This window comes from Chenopodium quinoa, unplaced genomic scaffold, assembly GCF_001683475.1.
Source record: "Chenopodium quinoa cultivar QQ74 unplaced genomic scaffold, ASM168347v1, whole genome shotgun sequence".
Lineage (NCBI taxonomy): Eukaryota > Viridiplantae > Streptophyta > Magnoliopsida > Caryophyllales > Amaranthaceae > Chenopodium > Chenopodium quinoa.
In genome coordinates this window covers 1,120,652-1,126,651 of record NW_018745546.1, presented here as the reverse complement: position 1 = coordinate 1,126,651, position 6,000 = coordinate 1,120,652, and positions in this window count along the sequence as shown.

The following is a 6,000-nucleotide window of genomic DNA, read 5'->3' as shown; positions in this document are numbered from 1 at the left end:
TGGTGGGTGGAGCAATCCCACTTGAAGCTCTATATGCCCCGGGAGTTCCCAACTCCTTAAGAGGTCGTGGTGGTGGCTGATTTTCTGTCATTGGAACTGGTTGTGTGCTTAGGCCGGTTTCCTTTCCTTGAGAGTTTGATGATTTCGATCGGGATTTTTGATTGCTTTTCAAAGTCCTTTCGATTTCAGGATCGAAGGGTATTAACTCTCCCTGTTTAGACCTGCGCATACACACTAACCAAACCAATCAAATAGCAAGGCTACAAGTGTAGCAAAAAAGAAAAATATTTTTGTATTTTTGTTTTAAGAACTAGACTCAAGAAATCAAAAAGCAATTAACAAACACCGTTCCCCGGCAACGGCGCCATTTATACGAGGGTTAAATCGGTCACTACAATCTAAATCTCAATCAAACAATACTTATACGAACACCCTATAACCAAGTACAATGGCAAATAAAGGTTCGGTCCACAAGGAACGAGAGTAATTGCAAATCAATCTTAAACCTAAGCTAGTTCGAAATCAATGGAAAATGGTGTTCTAAAATACTACTAATAAGATGGGATAAACCAGATAAACTAAGACACTAGGGAAGACGGGAATTCACCAAACCATCGGTAACTACGCAACAAGGAATCACAGAGACAAACGGGACATGCAAAGACTATATGTCTGATCAATATCATGAGGTAGGAAAACAACGGGCAATATTAAGCTTGGATTTCTCATGCACTTAACATTACTCGATACATAATCAAACCACATTGAACAATGAAATACTCAATTCACAATCTCTTGTTCAAATCAAGGATATCATGCAATCAAATTCAAGATTCTAGGTTAGCTACTCCTATTATAATGAATTAACATGCAATCGCATATAATCAATTTAATCACAATCCGTTTATCAAAATCAATCCTCAATTACATAGGTTACCTAGGCCGGGTTTCATCCCGAAACCCTAGCTAGGAGACTACTCACACATATTCATAATCAAAGCAATAATGAATTCCAAAAGCATAATAGATATAAACATGAATTCTGATTAAGGAATAATAAAGCTTGATTAATAAACAAGAATGAATAATACCAATTGTATTGATGCGAATCAATGGAAAAGTTCAGAACTTTGATATCTGTCGTCAATGAATAATACAAAGAATATTCACAAATCTTGCTTCAAATCGATCCAAGAAAACTAAAATCGCTAGAATAATCTCTAAGAAAACTAATGAATCTCTAATACTAAGAACGTTCTCCAATAACTCTCTACAAAGGCTCTCAAAAACTATCTCTAAAACTGTCTCTCTAAAAACGCCCCTTAAAGTCGGGCTATATATATGTGTTTTAAATCGGAAAGTAAATCGCAGGCTGCCCTTCGTAAATCAGCACGGCCGTGCTAGAAGTGGCACGGCCGTGCAAGCATGGCACTAGTTGATCCGCAATATCTTCAATTTTGGCACGACCGTGCTGAATTTGGCACGGCCGTGCTAATGCCTGGCACGGCCGTGCTGAATCTGGAACTAGCACAGGCATGGAAATTGGCTTGGCACGGCCGTGCTAATGCCTGGCACGGCCGTGCTAAAAGTGGCACGGCCGGGCAGCATAGGCAGGAAGGTTGCAGGCACTTTGGTCTTCTTAAAACAGTCACAACTTCTTATCTAGACCTCCGTTTGAGGCGTGCAATATATCGTTGGAAAGCTCTTCAAGTCTACTTTCCAATGCAATTAAAGTCACTCCGTTATCATTTGTATATCGAAAGTTATGAGCAAAATAGTGAACAGGTGTCATATTTGTGAAGTGTTCTGCCTTGCCTGCTACTTAACTTGCCTTTCAAGGCCTTGAAAACCGCAACAAAGCCTTAGCTTGGTGGACTAGGATCGATAATAGCCTGATTACGCACCAATGGTTTGGGACTCGACATAACTTGGTCAACTATACCTGTTAACACACCAAAAACAGACCGAAACCCGTGAAGCACGTAATATGAAGGAAACGAGTGTAACAAGGCAATAAACGACCAAAATGGGCCTAAATACATCCAAAATCACCCATTTATATGCCTTAAAGCGCGCCCTAATGTGTGCTTGTCAGTATCTAACTCTCTTATCTGTTTCACTAATGCTAGTTTGTAGGCTTCGATGTTACAAGAATGATTTAGGATCGCTGAACATTCTAAATAACTATCCATCCCTATCGCTACTTTGACTTTTGTTTTCGAAACTTACGTTTCTCCAAACTTAGTTAAAGTGGGGGCTTCTGTAGACACCTGATTGTGTCTCCCCAAAAACAAAACCAAGTGATGCGTATTTTTCACGTAATTGATATCGAGTAAGGTGAAATTTTCACCACAAGAAAAAGGCCTATTTCTGACAGAAAATTTCCCTTGTTGAAAGTCGAATTTCCGTCGCAAATCACCTTTATGATGGAATTCTGTCGTAACGTTCCCTCGGAAAACCTTTTGTAGGAAAAAGTGGATTTTCCGAGGAAAATTCCATCGAAAAGGGGTTTTACAACGAATTTTTTGACGTAACATGTTCTGTCGTAAAATAATTTGACTTTCCAGTATAATTCGTCGCAATATTACGACGGAAAAATCCGTCCTTAAAGGCACATAAACACAGAAAAATCCGTCGCAATATAATATTTTGCAACGGAATTAATTTCCGTCGCTAGTTTACGACGGAAAAGTCTGTCCAAATCTACCGATCGAATTTAATTCCGTTGCAAAATATTAGATTTTGCGACGGATTTTTCCATCGTTGATGTGCCTTCCAGCGACGAATTTTTCTTCCTTTTTTTCGTCGCATATGTTTTTCCGACGAATTTTATATTCATTTTTTCCGTCGCAAAAAAATATTCATTTAAAAAAATTCTGGTTATTTTTTTTAAAGAAAATCATTAATAACCTATATTCCTGCACCTAATACCTATGAAAATTAAAATTGTAATCGAATTACGAAAATATTAATATATGTATTTCCAAAAAATCTATGCTTAAGTAGAACATATCCAAAAGCTACATAATATATAGTAATTCTACAAAAGCAGGAACATAATCAAACGCTACATAAATTCAAATTAAGTACATGTCTATACTATATAAACCAAAGCTATGCTATACAATTGCCGGGGTACCCTGACTTGCTTCTCCACTACCCGGGTCATCCCTGGGGTCTCGACGCTGAGGTTGAAAGGTGGAACATGTGTCGTTGTTTGTGAATCGACTCATGAAATCATTCCACCTCTCCTCGGCTCTCCTCTCCATTTCGACCACTTCAGCTTGAATTCGGGTTTGCATCTCAACTTCCATTTCACATTGAATTTCACTTCGAAGTTCATTCCGAATTTCAATACAAAGAGCCTCCACCCTATGCTCCATCTTATCTTGCATCTGAGAAACAATGGACGGTATGTACTGCTGTGAAGACCTAGAAACTCGACCCATCCGGTTGCCATAGTACAGCTTTGCACTTTGGCCAAGTCCCCTCACCCGACCCTTCTTGTTGCTACCACCCACACTCTTCCAATATAACTCATTAGGATTCTTTTTAATCCTTTGAGTGGTGGCTTATTCAACATTCTTCTAGTAGTTCTCCTACAAGAAATACATTATACAATAATATATAGTTTAAAAAATTTACCAAAAACATAATTTACAAGTAAAGAAAATAAACATATAAGTGATTATGACTTGAAATCACATAAAAGAAGTCATTTTCTAAGTTTATGGGTCCATATCATGAAAATAAAGCCATTTAAAGCCAAAATGGCTTCTAACATGCCTATTTTCTTCATTTCTTAACTTATGAACTCATTCTTTCTCAAACCATCTCATAATTACATAGTTATAAGTGAATATGACTTGAAATCACATGAAAGAAGTCATTTCCTATGTTTATGGGTCCATATCATCAAAATTAAGCCATTTTAACCCAAAATGGCTTCTAACATGCCTATTTTCTTCATTTCTTAATTTATGAACTCATTATTTCTCAAACCATCTCATAATTACATAGTTATAAGTGAATATGACTTGAAATCACATAAAAGAAGCTATTTTCTAAGTTTATGGGTCCATATCATCAAAATTAAGCCATTTTAACCCAAAATGGCTTCTAAAATGGCTTCTTACATGCTTATTTTCTTCATTTCTTAACTTAAGAACTCATTCTTTCTCAAACCATATCATAATTACATAGTTATAAGTGAATATTACTTGAAATCACATAAAATAAGCTATTTTCTAAGTTTATGGGTCCATATCATCAAAATAAAGCCATTTCATGCCAAAATAATAAGTTTAGATACTAAATTATATTAAAGTTGTTACCGCAATGTTCTTGACTTTGGCATTGTAGGCACCATTTCTTTGCTAGGGACCTCCTTGAAGTGTACCATCATGAAAAGATCATGTGCAGTTGGTAATTGGCCTTGTTTCTCGTCGCCTTTGAATGTACATGCACCAAAGCAAATTAAACTTGTCATTTCAATGTAAACCACAATTGTTATGTTTTTCACTTGCCTAAAAAACAAACTCACCATCCTTTTTGCATGTTGTATAGATGAAATTGAACCCTGGTAGTGGGTTGGTTCAACCACATTGTCCATCGATTCGCCTCTTCTGTTCTTGTTGTTTTGTTTGGACCGCTTCTTGTACTTATCATCATTGGCAACAATGCGCATCATCTCCTCGTGGACATCCTTGATCAGCCATTTTGGCTTCTTGCCGTTCATCATGTGTGTGATTGCGTGAAACATGTCCCTCAACCGATCTGCGAACTTGACTTCGAAGGTTCGTTTTACATGGTCGTTCAACTCAGGTGCCCATGTACATTGTTTCTGCATATGAAAAACATTTAAAGTTATCAACCACAACTCCATTAATACATTTAGTAATACATAGTTATAAGTGGAAAATGTCATACGCAAAACAAGTTCCACCAATGCTCCTTCGTTGTATCATCAACTTCTCCGTAATTCCTCCAAGGCTTTCGATAGTAGCCTGTTAGGGTGCCGGAGACGACCTTTTCACAGGTTTATCATCAAACCTATTTTAACATGCATTATGAACAAAAAGTAAATAAATTGTTCATGTTAGAGTAATACATAAGTCACTGATAGGAAATATGGATACAAAGGGAAGGAAATCACAACTACATACACACCAGCACGTGGCAGGGTCTAATACCACCAACTTAGAAGACTATGACTCTATGAGGCTTGTTGCCCCTGAAGCTGTTTCCCATGATGTTGTATCTGCATCTGTGTTTGAGGATCCTCATTGTCACCCAAATCTTCCGCGTCCAACATTTCCTCGTCATCATCATATATCAAAACCTGCCTTTTCTCCTTTCCCTTATTTCTCTTTGACGTTTCTCCTTTTTTCCTTCCCGCCATTACCACCTGAAAAAGAAGTTAGTAACATGCCATGATATTATTAACATTATAAAAATTACAAGAATAATGAGATGTGACAAAATTAACAATAGAATGACAAACTCTTAATTGATTTTACAATAATAATCAAATTCAACCGACAATTACACAACTATAAGCAAATTCTCCTGTTCATTTTACAATAACAAGTACATTCTCCTAGTCTTGACTTTCATCGCTACTATCACTACCGGTATCATCACTACTATCATCTAAAAACACATCGATGTCATCGTCCTCGTCACTATCACTAGAGTCAACTCTAGATTCATCATCTTCATCACTTGAGATTATTAAGACGCCATCATAATCTTCGTCGTCATCCTCAACTAGGTTTTAGTCAGGAATTTCATTCGGTGGACAAAGCGTTGCATGGACTTGTGGGGACGGTGCCTGCATAAAATCAAGGTCCACTGGAGCATCAACCACTGACCTTGCTTGTGTTTTAAACACAACCCACCATTGAACTCGATCCCGTTTTAGGCTAGGGTAGGATGTGTAGTACACTTGGCTCACTTGATAAGATAATACGAAGGGATCATACTTGGGGTATTTCTTAG